This window comes from Rhinatrema bivittatum, chromosome 3, assembly GCF_901001135.1.
Source record: "Rhinatrema bivittatum chromosome 3, aRhiBiv1.1, whole genome shotgun sequence".
NCBI classification, from domain to species: domain Eukaryota; kingdom Metazoa; phylum Chordata; class Amphibia; order Gymnophiona; family Rhinatrematidae; genus Rhinatrema; species Rhinatrema bivittatum.
This window is the reverse complement of record NC_042617.1, coordinates 256,251,263-256,269,539: the sequence shown is the minus strand read 5'-3', so window position 1 is coordinate 256,269,539 and position 18,277 is coordinate 256,251,263.

Below are 18,277 nucleotides of genomic sequence, written 5' to 3'. Positions count from 1 at the left end.
GTGTAAGTTTGTGACTGAAAACCTGTTTGTGTGAAAGAGTATGTGTGTATGATTGAGATCCTTTGTGTGTGAGAGAGATAATGTGTATGTATGATTAAGAGCCTGTGTGTATAAGTAAGGGAGAGAGCATATGTGTCTGTGTGTGATTGAGAGCTGGTTTAGGTGAGGGAGTACGTGAGTATGTGATTGAGAGCCTGTGTGTAAATGAGAGAAAGAGAGAGAGCGTTTGTAAGCATGTGAATGAGAGTCTGTGTGTGAGAGAAAGACAGCATGTATGTGTGTGATTGAAAGCCTGTGTGTGTAAGCATGAAAAGATAGACAGCATGTGTGTAAATGTGTAATTAAGAGCCTATATAAGTGAGAGAAAAAGCATGTGTATATGTGAGTGACTGAGAGCATGTGTGTATAGGTGTGTAATTGAGAGCCAGTGTGAGAGAGAGTGCTGGTATGTGACTGAGAGAGAGGAGAAAGTTCCAAGCAAACCACCCCTCCTCCTGCTAATTCAAAACAATCTCAGGACACCTGGATATCAAATGTTTCCAGGTATGCAGAGCAAAAACATTTTTGTATCTATTTTTCATTACTGGGTCTTTGTGTCTGCTATTTTGAAATATTTTATTGGTATTTAGAAATTTTTTATGAGTTTTTAATTATTGGATATTCCACTCAGCTGTTTTGAAATAATCTGTTCTTTTTGTTAGTATGGTTTTACTGCTACTGATTTTATATTTTTTGATTTGTTTTATAAGGATGGGTGATGTTTCTTTTTTCTTTATTACACTGCATACAGAGACTCGGGCTCTTTGCAGTTTCCAATTCAGTTTTTTCTGCATGCTTCTAGTTATGCGTTTTGGTCTCTTTATTCTTTGTTAGGTGAGGGTCAGTACATGTGACTCAGGTGAGGTTTTCTGCTGACGTGTAGTTTCTGTGTAGGGCTCTATAGCAGCCTGCCTTGGTCCGTTTTCCTAATAGGAGATGTATTGTTATCTTAAGGCCTGGTGTAATATTTCAGTGTTGCCTTTTCTTAGGTAAGGTGGTTACTGTTTAAGTGCTGGAAATTGGTGCTGTTTTGGTATGGGATGTTTACTATTTATGCAATTTCTGTTCAGACAGAATATGTATCTTTTCCTTGTGTCATTTTAAACAATAAAAATAATTACCGGACCTTTACTTTTTATTTTCGCTGTGAATTCTAATGAGCAGTGAGTGTGGCCTGTCCGGTGTGTCACAATGGGAAAAAGGTTGAGAACCACTGCTCTAGATATTAGACCAGGTGGACACGGACCATGTGGTAACTGCAGTGTTTGTACTGTAAATATGAACACCAAAAGTATAATTATTCATTCTGTCAATAAAGAATTCCATTTAGACAGTTTTACAAACTGTAAGAGTACAGTGGTTGTGTATATAGGTTGTGTAATATGTTTTTACTTTAATGTTTTATAACTATGTTTCTCACAGGACAAGCAGGATGGTAGTCCTCACAAATGGGTGACATCGAGGATGGAGCCCTGTACGGAAAACTTTTCTGTCAAAGTTTCAACAAGCTTTGACTGACACTGGCACACTGGGTGCACTGAGCATGCCCAGCCTGCAATTATCCCTGTGAGCCACAGGTGTCTCCCTCAGTCTTCTTTTTTCCGCTCTGCAGTCAGCATAGCGGTTGGAGCTCTGTGAGGATTTTTTAACTAATTACCTCATGGAAACACTTAACTTTTCACTTCAAAAAACACTTTTCCCTGCACAGGTCTCCCTCCGCGTACGTTTTTACGACGCTCGGTGAGTACTAATTCTTATTTTTCGGTCGGTTTCTGTCACTATCTTAAGGCTGTTAACTGACTGAAGCCTTCCCTTCCCCCATTTTTCAGTTAGCTTTAAACAGCTTGCGAGTATCTCTGTGACACTCTGCTTGCTTATGCTAGTGGGGTAGGGATTTTTTCCTTAACTTTAGGACCTCTGTAGCTTCAAGTCCTTCGTTCCCTGGTACCCTCACGCAGTCGATACCCTATCGCTACACCGGGACCCTCCTAAACCGCCCTGGGCTTTTATATGTCATCAGCGCCCCTCCCCCCACGGTGCCCTGATGCCTTTATCCATGTTTTTTGCTTTTCAGTGCTACCAGGCTTTTTCCTCCTACGCACTGTTTTTTTCCTTGGGCTTCCTCGGTGCCGTCCCTACCCGGATGCATGCCATTGACGCACACGCTGTTAGTCACTGCCATGCATACTCGGGTCGCCGCCACCGCTGCCCGAGACACTTTTTAACGATCCCAGGGTCACTTCATCGATGCCACCCCCCCCCCTTTTTGGGGATGCCATCGATGCCCCATCCTCCCCACCGATGTCCAGCCCTTTTCCATCGGTGGGCATCGGTGCCACATCGATTCGTCGGTGGGCATCGATGCCGGATGGTCCCCATCGGTGGACATCGGTGCCGGATGGTCCCCATCGATGGACATCGGTGCCGGATGGCTTGTCCGTCGATGGCATTGGTGCCGGATGGCCGTCCGTCGATGGCATCGGTGCCAGGTCCTTTTGCATCGATGGACACTGATGCCCAGGTGTTTCATCCATGGGCATCTATGTTAGAATGCATCCATCGAGGGCAGTCGATGCCAGGCTGCTCCCTTCGGTGAAATTCGATGCCCAGGTGGGTCCCATCGGTGGGTATCCATGCCGGCTCGATTCCGTGGATGGGCGTTGATGCCAATGCCAGCCTTATGGCTGGCATCGATGCCCATGCCGATTCCAGGACTGGCGTTGATGCCGGGATGGAATTCATCGACTGGGAGATCCATGCCATCGATTCCATACGTGTCCATATCGATGCCACCGACACACGTGTCTGGGGCACCGATGCCATGTACACTTGGAAATCTGAGTCTGTCCAAATCGATACCGTCAACGTCTGTGGCCCTATAGTTGATGCCCGTGGCCATGCCACAAACGGCATAAATGCCCGCCTCCATGCATCGATGCCCTCGACACCTCCGTTTTCCTTCGGTGTCCTTGACGCCCTATTGATTCGACTTCGACTCAGTCGATGCCGGTATCTTTTTCAATAACGGCAATGTTTTTCGATTATTCGATTCCACATCGTTTCAAAGATACCTATGCCACTGCTGTCAGTGCCCGTCACTGTCATCATTCTCCTGGCCAGTCATCAACGATTTTTCATACCCATTTTGATGATATCCTCGAAGCCCCTTAGGTTGCCTTCAATATCGTCAATACCGACATAGCACCGCCACATAATACCCTCGCCTCCTCACATTGCTCCACGCTTTGGGTTCTTTTTTAAGCCCCGTATTAGCTTAAGACACTCCATTGTGTCAGGAGCAGAGCAGGCGTGCTGACAGTTCGTCATCGATCGCCTTCCAGGACGACGAGGGCTTCCATCTCGGCGCTGGGGAAAGACCGGGCCGAGCACCATGGCACCCATCATCGCCGACATCGTGATCGTCCGCCGCTGACGCCATCCAGCACATCGGTGCCATCCTTCTCCAGGCTGGACAACGCTCGGGCAGAGCGACATCACCACTGCCATCAGCACTGTTCCTACAGTTTTGGCAGTCCTTGGTGATCCAGAACTTCCGGATCCAGGTCCGACAGCTTCTGCATTGGCGTCACGACACATCGAGCCGCTGGGACGAGGGAAGGGAACATGAGTTCCGTTAGGGCTCCTCTGTTCCTGGCGTGCCCCACCGTCAAGTGGTGTGGGACTATGGCCATCTGTTACACTTAGCAGTCTAAACGCCACTCACGCCTGGCCTGTCTCCTCTGTACCTGTGCCACCATACCGGGTTTCAGAGCGAGATGGACGTTTACGTCCCCGGCCTTACCCTCGAGGACTCCGGAGACCGTCGGAGTCAACAATCTTCACCGGCTCGTCTTGCGGCGATCCACGTCGGATGGTAAGTACCCGCTTCGGCGGCATTCCCATAGAGTTGTGTTCTCCCATTCGGACCGTGGTTCGAAAAGTTCTGGGTCATGTGCCTTTTAGAACTGTATTAGTGTCACATATCGCTATGTTAGCTATGTTAGCCACAATATCAGGAGAACCCCTCTATCTTCTTGGGATTGCAGCAGGGCTTCTTCTCTTGTCAGTAACAAGTCCCTGTGCCGACCAATGCTCTGACTCTTGGTTCCCTCCCAACCAAGGTCCAGCTGCATTGGCTGATCTGCTAAACATGAGATTCAGCAACCATTGCCCCATGTACAAGTCCACCTTGAGGCCTGGCCACAGGTCTCAGTGTCTCCTTGTACAGCATACAGAAATGCGGGTACCACTTACCGCTCACACACCTGCAGGAGCCTACATGATATCCTCCATTGGGACACCTCCTGGTCTCCCATCTGGTCAGATATCAGAGCGGCCACCCCACCTTGTACCAAAGTCCCGGTACACTCCCCCAGGCGCTACGAAGTGCAGAGGGGAGAAGGGAGGGGGGTTGGGGAGTTTTAATTGCACTATTCTTTCTTTTAACAGAAAATAGTTACTCTCCGCACATCCTGGACCTAAGAAAATCCAACTTTCTTTAGACGTCACAGGTACAATGGTATCTTTGGTTACCATCACTCCATACTGCAGTAAGTACATTATTTTAATGTTTCTATGTGCTTTATGGTGAGTCAACATTACAACCCCAAGCTCTGCCGCTGGCACCAGCTTCGGTAAGTGAACTGTCTCTTGCATCACTGTTGGTGAATGCTGTTTTCTCTGCGGAGTGTAACATCATTCACTTTCCTTGCATAGAGTACTGCTAACCACTTTCAGTACATGCAAGGAGCTCTCACTTTTTTCAGGACTCACTATACATTTACTAACTGGGATTACTGTCACTGCCATAAATCCCTTCTGTAACACTTCTGGACACCACAGTCTTAAGACCCTCTTGTCCAGCATGCGCACAGACATTCTGATACATTGTTATATGTCCCTGCGCATATTTTCCATAACCTCAGCCTTTCAACTTTTCATGGTTGGGCTATGGGGTTTCTTCCCACTATGCATTTTTCTCATAATTCAAAACTGCTATGGGTTATATTCAGTGACATTCTATACTCAATGGACCTAAGTGGTTTCATTGCTTTCGTCCCTGATTCTTATCCCAGTTCGAACTAGGACCTAGTCTCCTTCGACTCATGCTCGCAATTCCTTAGGGTTATAAAGTTTCTCCTGAAAGCTGTCAACCCATTATGCATCTATTGCACTCCAGCATAGTTTCTCATAAACGTCCTGGACGTTGCACCCATGAGTTATGCCCTTATGCCTTCCAATACTGCTTTTGCAACAATTCTTTGTGCATACAGACAGACAGCATAGGGACAATGTGCTTTCCAACTCATAAGCACGCACAACCTCTTAGCTGCTCTGCTAGACAGCTGCGCAGCTCTACCCTTGGCCCTTGTTCACTTCATGCGTCCTTGGGCCACATATCTAAGAGATTTAATGAACGCTCTATCTGACCTTCTCCACGTAGGTTCTATCCTCTCGAATGGTCTCAATTACATGTGTACAGGGCAAATCTTTTAACGCTGAGTTTAACTAAACTTTCCTCTGCGTCTGCATCATTCCATACGATGCACAGGTTCTGCTCCCTACACATGTTTCCTATGCGTTCCCTTAGATGCCTTTTCTTCCATCAAAGGCCTCTTCAATATATCTCTTCTGCTGCCTCTCGTAGCCAGCATTCTTCTAATGTTGAACTGGGATGGGGGTTCAGTATTCTTTTCCCCACTCCCTGACTGAGATCAGTATGCTTCCCATACTTCTCAATCCATCATATCAGTAACCTTTTATTCCCTCACCAGTCAGTCCCAAATCATAGACTTACTGATGTTCTTAGGTTCTGGTAGCGTCACAAAACCTTCTAAACATAAATCTTGCCGTTTAATATGGCAGGCTTTACCTCCTGACGCTAAAAAAAAAAAAAAAAAAAAAAAGAGGTATTACCCCTTTTACTTTTCCACCATTTTTTCTTACTCCCTCGGATTCTGTTCTCCAGACATCCTCCACATAGATACACCTTTCTCTTAGGAGGTGTATCGTTTTGGGAGTTGGGTTCCCGTTTTCGGTAATCCTCTCTGAGTCGGCTTACCATGGATTATCCACTGATCAAGCCGCCTCTATTTCTCTAATCACGGAATGAACATATATATTCTCCTTATAAGTCTCATACATTCTACGTTTGAGCCTTTCCATTCCTCTCTTCCACAGTTTGGCAAGGGAACTTCTTTCCCTCTTAATGTCATTCCTGCCAGCAGGGTCCGTGAGTTATGCACTCTTTCCATACTCACCTGACTCCGTTCCTCTGCCACTGAGTAGTTCTACGCATTCAACTTTCTATCCTTTTCAGGTAGATGTTGTATCTCCTTTCCTCAGGAAATACTCTATTAATTTTTCCTAACCTCTCTCTCTTGCCCTAGGGAGAGACTGGGTTTTCCACATTCCTGGACAGTAATGCTGCGCTTACATTCTATCTACATTGCACTGCATTCCATGTGAATTCCACTTGACTCTTTCCTTCATGCAAGGGTCAAGCTGCTACTTCCAGTGGCCACACAGACCTAATCCTTCTGATTAAGTGGTCTATATTTCCTTTCCTACCAACAAGCAGACATTTCACTACAACACTGTGGGTATCCACATACTGTTGTGTCCGTCTTAGCCTTAACAGCTTCCCTTTGGTTACTGCTGCTTGTACTTTTTTATCAGGTTGCAGCCTGGAGTCCTCTCCATACCTTCGCAGCCTATTATTGCTTACATTTGACTAGCCGGCATGCTCCATGTTTGGCCAGTCCGCCTACTCTTACTTTTTTCAATTCACTACCCAACATCCTTCCACGAACCCATTATGGTGTTGCGGATGCCCTCCGTTCCCATTTCCACCTCAGTCGTTACGCCTTTGCGCATCTGCGGTGTATCTGGTGCATTCCCGGGCATCCTCAGCTCGGTACTCACCCATTTGTGAGGACTACCATCCTGCTTGTCCTGTGAGAAAGCAAATGTTGCTTACCTGATGTAACAGGTGTTCTCACAGGACAGCAGGATGTTAGTCCTCACGAAACCCGCCCGCCACCCCGCGGAGTTGGGTCTGTATACTTTTATTTTAGTTTCGCTTGCGCTTTTTAGCTATAAGACGAGACTGAGGGAGACACCTGTGGCTCACAGGGATAATTGCAGGCTGGGCATGCTCAGTGCACCCAGTGTGCCAGTGTCAGTCAAAGCTTGTTGAAACTTTGACAGAAAAGTTTTCCGTACAGGGCTCCATCCTCGATGTCACCCATTTGTGAGGACTAACATCCTGCTGTCCTGTGAGAACACCTGTTACATCAGGTAAGCAACATTTGCTTTACCTTATTTATTTGATTTATCTTTTATGAGTTTTATCTTTTCTTAACAGCTAACTTATTCTTTTACTTTATAAAGTTTTTTAGCTGTTACTATTTTATGATTATTGTATTTCTGATCCTGTTTTATCTTGTGTAAACCGATGTGAAGGCCTGTCCGATGTATCAGTATATAAAACTTAATAAACCATTAAACCATTATATAGCTGTTTGTCCTTATAAAAAAAAATGTATGTAGGGAAAACAATAAGGCCTTTCAAAACAAGAATTATAGAATAAAAGAGTGCCATCAATAGGAAAAGTGAGGGTAAACATTAGTGGAGCATTCTGTTCTAGTAGGGCACACATTTAATGATTACAGACAGTGTCATCAAAAAAAAATCCATCTAAATTGGCGAGGGGGTGATCTGAATAAAATGCTCCCGAGATCAGAACAAAAATTCATTTATGATTTTAAAACTTTTATACCGAAAGAATTGACCAATGAAATTGACTATACAGTGTATCTGTGAAATATGTTCTCTTGAATAATTTGTATTAGGTTCGTAAGAGTGGGTAGACATGAAGTGTTAACAATATATTTGTATGCCATTATTGATAGTAAATATAATGGGGTAGATTTTAAGACCACGCGTGCATCAATCTGCGTGTGCTACATGGCGCACACACATGGACCCGCAATTTAATAACATGCGCGTGCATGTTATAAAATCGGGGGTTGGCGCATGCAAGGAGGTGCACAATTGTGCACCTTGTGCGTGCCGAGCCCGCTCTGAGCCGCAGTGCCTTCCCCCATTCCCTTCCAGGCCACTCCAAAATCGGAGCGGCCTCAGAGGGAACTTCCCTACCCCCTCTCACCTTCCGTTTTCCCCCCCCCCCCCACACCAAAAAAAAAAAAGATTTCCTACCCTGTTGTGCCTGGCCAACTGCTGGCACCAATCCCCCGGTACAACAGCAAATGGCCACTGTGCCAGGAGCCTCTGACCCTGCCCCACCCCTTTTTGCAAGCCCCGGGTCTTACACGCGTCCCGGGGCTTTACGTGCATTTCCGGGCCTTTTGAAAATAGGTCGAGGCCAGCAGCAGACAGAATCCAAGAGGCAAACCAGGGACAGTGCCGGTAGCAAGCACCTAGTAGTCAGATCCAAAGCCAGGGTCAGGTCCAGGAAACGGTCAGAGAGTCTGTGGCCAAGCCAAGGTCAAACCAAGAAGTCACAAAAACACAAGAGACAGGAGAAGGGAGCAGGCACAGAACAGCCAAGGAGCTGAAACACAGGAGCAGGAGTGGACGCACAAGGCAGGAACAAGAACAAGCAACACGCACATTGAGAAGCAGGCTATTCAGGAGACCTATTGCCGAGGCGAGGTGTCCAGGTAGGTATAAGTAGCCAGGGGTATGTGATGTCATCACTGCAAGACTGCTGGGGTTTCCCGAAGCACATACAAATTGTGAGTCTAGGCACAGGCCACCTAGGCATCCTGTGTCCTGCTTGTGCATGTACCCGAGTGTATAATGGCGTTCTGCCAAGCGGAGAGCGCCATGTGTCGGTGGCTGGAGCCTAATGGTAAGCTTTTCTTTTTCTGTTTTTATTTGTGTTAAAAATGGCTGAAGGGGAGAGTCAGTATTCTGAGACTTTCAAGGTAAGGCAAAGTTTTAAAAATACAAAAGTAGAGGGATTTGGGGGTGGTTTTTTTTGTTTGTTTTTTTTTGCAGTTTCCACATCTCTTAAATCTTTATTTTTTTTGTTATTTTGGCTGCAAGAAGTTTGAATGGCAGAATGACGTGGCTATTGTGCTGTCTATGGCTGCAAATGCTCAATCAGCAGCCAGCACTGCTTGCACAGGCTACCTTCAAGGAGAAAAAAACAGAGACTGCCAAAAAGAAAATAGAATCTCTCAAAACTAAAGACAATAGGGGTTGGTACTAACTCAAAAAGGGTAATTAATATTTCAGATGTCTACCAGGAATTGTTGGAATGGGTGGTTTTACTAGTTGATAGTAGAACATCAGCCATCTTGGAAACTGCTCGAGCTGGCTCCAAGTCTGCACTGCCATATTTAATCAGAGATCAGGACCTCCTAATCTTAATTTCTAAAGATAACAGCCAAAATAGCGCAGTTGGGGCTTATTTCACCCCTAGTTGTTGTGATTGGTGGTCTGCAGGCTTCCCCCGGACTGCTGTTCTTATCTCCAGCCTGGCCTGACTTGCGGCGGCACACTGCCAGCTCATGCGGCAAGTCACCACCGAAGACTTTCCTGGAGATTCTTCGTGGCAAAATGCTGCCAATGAATCCTGCATGGCGTGCCCGTCCTCTTGTCTTTAAAGGGACCGCGATGGGGAATGCTTCATGGCTCCTGAAAATGACATTGTTGTGGTTGAGGACCCAGCTAGGTGGGGAAACCCCCATAGGAACGCTACAGGGCAAGACATAACAGCTAGCGAATCTTCAGTCTATACCAACCACCTCCCCTGCAGGTTGAGCCCTTGGGTTCTGGCAGCCAGCAGGACTTAGACAGGGGCTTGGACTGAGGCTAGTGCTAGACTGGAGCTGAGGCAAGGCTGAACCAAAGGCAGGTGTGGAGCTGGAGTCTGGAATTGGATGCAGGGAGACATGGCATACTGAAGCAGGCTAGGATATTGAAACAGGCTGGGACCTAGAACACTGAGGTAGGCTGGGACACTGGAACACAACAGGACAAACAAGACGAACACTAAAGCAGACAAATAGGGTTGCCAACTGTCTAGGTTTTCTCAAGAGTACAGAATTTTAAGGTACTATCCGGAAGTCAGATGGAGGGCTAAAATGCTGGAAATTGTTCGGATTTTAACCCTCCCGTCGAGCACAGCTATGTTTTTATTTGCAGTGCTTTAGCCAGACTGAAGATGCTGTGGTTTAACTCCACAGCCAATGGTGGTACTACAGCTGCTGAAAGTTGCATGCATATGCAGGCACACCCCCTCTCCTTGCTGCCACACATCCTCCGGCTCACTGCTGAAGTTAAATAACGAGCTTAGCCAGGCCACCAGTATCTACCCTCTCCGCCCTGTGGGGCTGCTGGTAGCTTCTCTCCTGCTCGTGGCGTAATAAATAAAGGTTTAGTGTCAGCCATCACCTCTTCTTCCAACTGCATGAAAGGAGAAAAGGCCCTTCAAAGCTGCTGACACCTCACTGCCTGCCCACCGCAACCCAAAATAAGGTCGCAGAACAAAGTAGGGTCGTCAGCACATCTCTCTCCTTCAGTGCAACAAATAAAGGCCACTAGCACTTTCTCTCCCACCATGGCACAACATGAGGCTCTGGAGCCATGGATGTGCTGCAGCAGAGGCAGAGGGAGTGAAAGAGTTTGAAGGGGAAGGGGAAAAGCCTTTGAGTGTGAAGAGTGCCTGTGAGAGTGTGGGGAGGGGGAGAGAGCCTGTGAGCATGAGAAGTGTGGGTGTGTGTGTGTCTAGGGGGGAGAGTCTGAGTGAGGAAAGAGCCTTTGTGTGTGAGAGAGCTTGTGGTGGGTGGGGGAGAGCCTATGACTGTGAGAGAAAGGGGGGGGGGGGGGGAGAGAGCCTGTGAATGCAAGGCAAGAGTTTGACTGTGAGAGCACGTGCGTGGAGGAGGGAGAGAGCCGGTGAGTGTGTGCGCATGGGGGAAGAAGCTGTGAGTGAGAGAGAGCTTGTGTGAGTGCATGAGAAAGTGAGCAAGGAAGAGAGTTTTTGAGTAAGTGACAACTTATGTTTGTGTGTGTTTGTGAAAGAGAGAAGGAATGTGTGTTAGGGTGTGTTAATGAAGATAAAATGTACCACTTTCCCACTCTCCCACTAATCCAGAACAATCTTAAATTTGTCTGGAAATCAAAAGTTCCCAGGTATGGAGAGCAGAGGATATTTTTTTACTCCTATTTGTTTAATTATTGGACTTTGATATGTCTATTTTGAAATATTAGTGTTTGGTAAATTTAAAAATTTTTTAATATGAATTAATTATTGGATGTTATTCATCAGCTGTTTTGAAATTTTTATGAATCATATTGAAATAGTTGTACTAGTGATGTTTTATATTTCTTGGTTTTATTGTTTGTTTTGTGAGGAATGGTGATGTTTCTTTTTTTCCATTCTTGTGTTATATACAGTCTGGCTTGTTGCGGTTTCCAGCTGCATGTTTCTATTTATACTTTGTCACTTTTTTCCATATTTGGTGAGGGTTTGCTGTGTTCTGCATGTATGACTGAGATGAGGTATTCTGCTAGTGTATGTTTTTTGTGTAGGAATCTATAGCAGACTGGTTTGTTCTGTTTTCCTGATAGATGTATTGGTGTTAGGGCCTGGGGTAATATTTGTAGTGTTGTCTTTTCTTAGTTAAGGTTTTTACTGTTTGAGTTTGGAAGGCTTACTATATTCTAATTTTGATCTTCAGAGGGATGGCCATGTTAGCAAAAACGACAAGAGGCGGGTGGCACCAATTTACGGAGGCATGAGCTTTCGAGGACACAGTCCACTTCATCAGATGCAGAGTTTTCTATTAGACAACATAGCAGTACTTGTAAATACAATATACATATTGCATCATTTTTACCTCATGACTGTACTTTGAATGTCTTTTTCATGTAAAATCTGTTATAACTGCATAATAATTGTGTGTGAGGGAGGGGGTTGTGCAAGGCTGTAAATTTTGTCTAGGGCACTTAACACCCTTGCACCAGCCCTGTGATGGCAGTGGTGGGTAAAGGAGTTTGATAGGTGAAAAAGACAAGATAGCTGAGGGATGTTGGTATTGGACTGCATATGGGAATATGTATCTTTATCTCAGAGCCATAGCTAGCCTATGATTGATATGGCCAGGGCCATAGGTGCCAACCACCTATGGGCCATGGCATATAAGTTGCCTTCCCTTCTCCCAAAAAAACCTTGGTCTTCTAGAGCTCTGCTGCATCTGGGAGAAGATGAACTGCTCTGCCTGCTCCCCTTCCCCTCAGCGTCCTCTATGAAGAGGGAGGTGGGAAAATGCCATCAGAACACAAATACAAACACTGCCACTCAGCCGAGGCAGCCTGCACAGGAGACGCCTTCCTCTGCAATGAGTCGCATGCCTCTCCAACCCAGCACTCAGCAGCAGAAGGAACAGTGCGGCCTGCAGGGCCACCAGAAGAATTGTTTTTCACTCTTCCCCCACAGTCAAGCAGAAGGAACAGCATGGCTCACCGGCCAAAAGCTGCAGCTTCAGTCAGGAGCAGGAGTAGCGCCGACTTGAGGCTAGGAGGAGGGTCTGGTGGGCCCTGGGAGTGGAGGCTGCTGCTCTGCTCCTTGCATTTCCAGATGGGGGAAATGAGAGAGAGAGGTCTTTGAGCATGTGTCTGTGACTGAACATGGCAGCGAGCATGTTTGTGCATGTGTCTGACTGAGCACGGCAGAGGGCAAGAATGTGTGTATGAAAGTGAGCACAGCAGAAAGTGCGTGTATGTGTGTGTACATTGAATATGTACATTGAATATGGCAGAGAGTGAGTGCCCATGTGTCTGTATGTATGTGCAAGATTAAATGCAACAGCTATGTGTGTGTGTGCATCCACGTCAGATTGAGCATAGCAGAGATTGAGTGTGTGTGTGCACGAGATTAAGCATGGAGTCAGAGAGAGGAGAGAGTTTGGATGCAGTAATCCCCTGCTTTCTCCTGTTAATCCATAACCAATATTAGGGCATCTGGAAATCAAGTTCCCAAGAATGGAAAGCTTAAGATTTATTTTTTTTCCTAATCCTTTTTTTTTTTTTTTTTTTAATATTTGGTGTTATTTGATGTCTGCTGTTTTGAAATATTTTATTTATATTTGGAAAAGTTTTGAGTTTTTAATTATTGGATGTTCTATTCATCAGCTGTTTTTTGAAATGTTTACTCTTTTTAGTAGTATGATTTTACCATTATGATTGTATTTATTTTTCTTGATTTTATTTTATGATGAATAGTGATTTTTCTGTTTTTCAAGTGTTGCACTACATACAGAGTCCTGGCTTGTTCTGGTTTCCACTTCAGTTTTTGTCTGCATGTATCTATTTATATTTTATGGTTTCTTTATTCTGTATTTGAGAGTCTCTGTGTTCTGAATGTATGACTGAAGTGAGGGATTCTTCTAGCTTGTTGTTTCTGTGTAGGGGATCTGTAGTAGCTTGGCTTGTTCTGTTTCCCTAATACAAGGTTTATTGGTGATCCAGGACCTGGTGTAATATTTTGCAGTGTGGTGTTTTCACAGGTAGGGTTGTTACTTTTTGAATGCTGGCAGTTAGTGCTGTTTTGATATGTTAGGTTTACAGTATAGTAATTGTTTAGTCATAGTATTCTCAGGGCCAAACCCATACCCAAGATGTGTTATGATAGGCTTAATACTGTATGGGTTCCAAGAGTCTTTTTTTGCAGGGTTGGCACCACAGCAAAGTTTGTAAATATAATATACATATTGTAAGTGCTGTTTCTGCTTCAGAAAACTGTACTTTGAATGTTCTTTTTCATGTATTCTAAATGTATAATTTTTTATTTTCTGTGGGGAGGGTGTGACTGGTATGGAATGCAAGGCTTTAAGGGGGAGTGTGGAACTGGCAAGCAACATGCTGGGATTTAATTTTGAAATTCCTGCATGTGCTTTTATGACAGGTGCAAAGTCTATGGTTGTGCAAGGACTTATAGTTGTGGCTGGCCCTAGATTTTCAAAGAGAAACTTAATGGGCAGTTTCCCAGCCTTTTACATTAGATATATTGGATATCTGATGTTGAATCCTCTGATCTATCCATAAGATACAGATACAATTTTCCATGCTTATTTTTCCAACATTAGAAACCTAACTAATTTAAATATGGTGAATATTTGAAGTATGGATATACAAATATTTATCTTGTGATCCTTTTGATAGTTATGAGTTGTAATCTGTATGTAATTTTGTATTCCACCTAAAATTATAGACAGAGTAGGCTATACATTTTTTAACTACATAAGACTCATGGTGCCAGGTCCTCATACTGGGTCCAATTGAGCTGGAAACCCAAAGGAGCAGGAGGAAACTATTGGGTCAAAATGAAAAATAGAAATTAAGGGCCCCTACATTTAACAGAGGCTCCCACCTTGTAGTGTCATATGTTTTATGTTCATAGTGAGAGTACACTTTTTCACTTGGCCATAGGTGCCAAATGGCCTGGCTATGGTTTTGCTTAGTCTACCCAAAGCAGAGGAATCTCAACTGGGTAGACTAGATGGACCAGTTTGGGCTTTATCTGCCATCATCTGTATCTTACTATGAGACTGATCACGGGTTAAAGCGATAAACAACAGTAATGGGGCAACATAGATTAAATGAGTTATTAGAAAGTTTGTGTGACCTGAAAATGACAATTATTTGTGATTCTTCTTCAGATCAAATGCATGTTTTCCTAATGGTGGGAATGGCAGTTGATAGTTAATTGTAGTTTTCCTGACTGTTGTAATGGAATGTTATCGGTATTTTTATATTTGGTTGTACCTCGCTTTGTGCATATTTTTCTAGCAATAAGGCAAGCAATAAAAGTTTAAAAGAAAGTCGTGTAGAAGGACAAAGGTGAAAATATGAATCCGTGCGTCCACGTGTTCGGAATTTTCACAGTTGAAAGTTGGCAACCCTACAGACAGTTAACACAAAAGCACTAGGGAGGCCACTGAGCAGGGCAGGAGCAGAAGGCTCGGGAAAGCCACGGAGCATTCCAAGACATGGGGCCAAGCAGGGAGCCGAGCAGACTCGATGACAAGACCCTGAGCATAACCTGAGGCAGGGTTAAATAGTCTGGACCCTGCCGAGTCATGGGATCACAGTGACTGAGTGGAGAGGCGGTAAGAGCAGCTCAGAGGGCCTCTGATGATTGGGAGGCTGCATAGCAGGCAGAATCACCACAGTATCTCCCCCCCCCCCCCTCACTTAAGTGCCCCTCTCCCTGGGTCCCACTGAGGAGGAGGTTCTACACTCTGAGGCATGTGACTTAGCTGGACCCCTCCTGGGCTAACTGGACTGAACTGGGCCCCTTCTAGAGTTGCAGGGAAGTGGACTTGACTGGCTGTAATAGCATTCGTTTCCTGGTCCAGATTATTCAAGGCAGGATCTGGGACAAAAGTAGAAACTGGAACACCGTTAGAGGGTTTTTTGTGCCCCCCCGGATTATTTTCAGGCAAAGGTTTTTTTTTTTTCAGAAGAGGGAAAAAAGATCTAGGGTGGAGTGCAACACTGACTTGGATTTGGGATATAGTCTGTTTCATAGGTTCTGGGCAGGTAGTTACTGTGATAGACTGAAAATCTACTACAAAATCAGGGCTAGAGGTAAGATGTGCCCCTGAAGTAATCTTTAAAACCTCCTTCACATGTTCAGACCTAAATAAAGCAGGCAGAACCAGGAAAAAGTGCAGGCTATTTTACGTGGGCCTTGAGCTCTGATTAGCCACAGCTGGAGTTTCAGGCTTCAAGGCAGGGCTTTCAGTATTAGTATTAGAGTAGAAACCTCACAGGCAGTAGAATGGAGTCTTTCCACTTCGTGTTCAAGCACAGATTCTACGGGTAAGGATGGAATGCAGACAGATGTGCCCATTAATCTGGGGAAATCAAAATTCACATTGGTGGTAGGAGAAGCTGAAACACAAGGATAAGTTAGTAAAACTGGTGTCTGGAACTGAATACTTTTCTTTGTCATGCTTTTCCTCCGCAGGGTTCTGCACAGAGATATTATGTTCAGGAAACGTCAGAGCAGATATGTTAGGAGCAGAGTGAAACTGCTTTTTCTAAGGTCTGATACTGTGAATTAACTCATGTGCAAGGTGTGATTGAAGCCACACTGGAATCAGGTTTCAGCTGCTTGGCTTCCTTCCGACAACAAGACTACTAGAGTCCTCTAATAAAGAATATACTTCTTCAACTCGATTGCAGTGTTTTCTTTCAGAAGCAGTTAAGAGAGGTGACTAACAATTGCTCCTGTTTCTCTGTTTTAAATGTCAGCTGAACTACATTGGCATCTAAAAAGCTCTGGGAGTGCACATTAGACACCAACCAGGTGGGGTCTGGCTCTTCTTGTAAGGTGGGGTCTGGCTCTTCTTGTAAGGTTTTTCCCTTGTTTCTAAATGTAACAGACAAATGGGTTCTCTGACAGAACAGGTACCTTTACCCTTGGGTTATAGCATGTCTCTTTTGCTCTCTTCTATAGAGATATGTTACCTATGCAAGGAACATTAAGTGGTTATAAATCAGATCTATCAGAGCTCTGCCTAGGTATAGGCTTTATTGATTTGGGTTTTCCCTCCTTAGTGCAGGGAAGGGAGACAGCAGTAGTGTAACACAGAAGGTATCTTAACAGGGGCATTACACGAGCAACCTCCTGAGAGGCTAGTGCAACTATGGCTAGAACTTGGTTTGAAATGGCTTCACAGTGGAAACAGATCACTTTACAAGAGTTTACAACAGAACATTCCTCGCATTTCCAAACAGGCTTTGTAGAGCTAGGATATCTGTGAGCATGAGGCACTAATTCATGTAGGGAAGTCAAGTTCATTGGTAAAGCTGAACACTCTCCATAACCAGGGGTTGAAGACAGAGGCGTAGGAACTGGGATTTGTTGGAGAGCTGGTATTTTAACAGAACCCGATGTTAGACATGACACTATAACAAGTCTCTTGATATACAGCATGAAAAAATGTGCACTTATTGCCCTCCCAATCTCAATGACAGCTTTAGGCACGTAGGAATTGGGAAATCCTGTGGGTTCTAACAATTCAGAACATTTTTCTCTGGCCTTAACGGATAAAACAGGAAGTCCTGGCCCTTCTGCTCCGGGGGCAGTGTGACCTTGTCAGCCTGTTGTGGGTGAGGACCCAGCTAGGCTGGGGAATCCCCACAGAAAGAGTCCAGGGCTACAGGCCATGACATAACTAAGATAGTCTTCAGCCTATACCAGCCATCTGCCTCGCAGGTTGAGCCCTCGGTTTCCGGCGGCCAGCAGCACTTAGGGGCTTGGACTGAGGCTAGTGCTAGACTGGAGCCAAAGCAAGGCTAGAACCAACGGCAGGTGTGGAGCTGGAGTCTGAAATCAGATGGAGGGAGGCATGAGACACTGAAGCAGGCTAGGTCACTGGAGCAGGACAGGGCAAACAAGACAAAAACTAGACCAGACAGGTAACACAAACGGCCTCAGGAGGCCACTGAGGAAGGCAAAAGCAGAAGGCTTGGGAAAGTCACAGAGCAAATTAGGAACAAAAAGGCTTAGGGCAGCCACAGGGCAAAATTTGGAACAAGAAAACTTAGGAAAGCCACAGCCTATTCCAAGACATGGGCCCAAGCAGGGAGCTGAGCAAACTTGAAGACAAGGCCCTGAATATAACCAGAGGCAGGGTTAAATAGTCTGGACCCTGCTGAGTCATGGGATCACAGTGACTGAGTGGAGAGGGGGTAAGAGCAGCTCCCCAAAGGCCTCTGGTGGTTGGGAGGCTGCATAACAGGCAGAATCACAACAGACATGAAGGGCCTTGTTCCCAACAATTTAGGCCTTGGCAACAGGTCGACTACCTCAGTAGAAGCAATTTGCCTCTCTCTGTTCCTGGTCTTCAGTCCCGAGTTCTGTTGTCTAACCTGAGGTTTCTCTTCAGTTCTTCATCTTCATTCCTTTGGTTGGTCTTTAGTTCTACAATATCTTCTCTGCCTGTGCTGTTCTTTGCCTGTTTGTCTATCTGCCCTGTCTTCCCTTGGACATATCTGGTTCTGACTTCAGTTTGCCTGACTACAACTCTGACTGAACTCTGCTTGCCACTGACTACTGCCTGCTTCTCATCTATGCTAGAACACTACCTGCCACTGACCACTGCCTGAACTTACTATGACTGAACTCCTCCTGCCCTGACCACTGTCTGACTCTGCCTGCATTCAGCCTGCCCTGGACCCTCGTTTGTAACT